General features: G+C 46.1%; 1 non-coding gene across 1 annotated transcript; it reads left to right on the top strand.

Annotated features, from left to right (window-relative positions):
- The first annotated feature begins 147 nt into the window (after positions 1-147).
- On the top strand, positions 148-220 carry trnar-ccu (transfer RNA arginine (anticodon CCU)). Its single transcript has one exon. It is a non-coding gene; the product is annotated as a tRNA-Arg (tRNA).
- The last annotated feature ends 647 nt before the right edge of the window (positions 221-867 follow it).

Below are 867 nucleotides of genomic sequence, written 5' to 3'. Positions count from 1 at the left end.
AAATTGTAGTCACTCTGAATTGGCTTCTTTCTATTGTCTGTGTTGTCTGTCCTCTAAAGCTAGGAATCGTGGGTTTGAATCCCATGCAAAGATTTGAGGAACAACAGTCCGTCATGAAAGCAAAGACTCTTTGAGTTAACAAATGCAGCCCCAGTGGCCTAATGGACAAGGCACTGGCCTCCTAAGCCAGGGATTGTGGGTTCAAGTCCCATCTGGGGTGATAAACAGCAGAGTGGCGCAGCGGAAGCGTGCTGGGCCCATAACCCAGAGGTCGATGGATCGAAACCATCCTCTGCTAGGTTATTTTTACCACATACTGTGCCATCTCCTCCACTGCAATCTAACTGACACAGTGTATGGGATTTAAACAAAAATTGTAGTCACTCTGAATTGGCTTCTTTCTATTGTCTGTGTTGTCTGTCCTCTAAAAATAGGAATCGTGGGTTTGAATCCCATGCAAGGCAACTGACAGCAGAGTGGCGCAGTGGAAGCGTGCTGGGCCCATAACCCAGAGGTCGATGGATCGAAACCATCCTCTGCTAGGTTATTTTTACCACATACTGTGCCATCTCCACAACTGCAATCTAACTGACACAGTGTATGGGATTTAAACAAAAATTGTAGTCACTCTGAATTGGCTCCTTTCTATTGTCTGTGTTGTCTGTCCTCTAAAGCTAGGAATCGTGGGTTTGAATCCCATGCAGGGGCGATTGACAGTAGAGTGGCGCAGCCGGAATATCATTCATTGTATGTCAGTCCACACAAAAAAGATTTGAGGAACAACAGTCCGTCATGAAAGCAAAGACTCTTTGAATCAACAAATACAGCCCCAGTGGCCTAATGGACAAGGCACTGGCCTCCTAAGCC

The sequence above is a fragment of the Anoplopoma fimbria genome, unplaced genomic scaffold, assembly GCF_027596085.1.
Source record: "Anoplopoma fimbria isolate UVic2021 breed Golden Eagle Sablefish unplaced genomic scaffold, Afim_UVic_2022 Un_contig_9926_pilon_pilon, whole genome shotgun sequence".
NCBI lineage: Eukaryota > Metazoa > Chordata > Actinopteri > Perciformes > Anoplopomatidae > Anoplopoma > Anoplopoma fimbria.
Note: the sequence above shows the minus strand (reverse complement) of the source record. Positions and strands in the feature narration are given on the sequence as shown.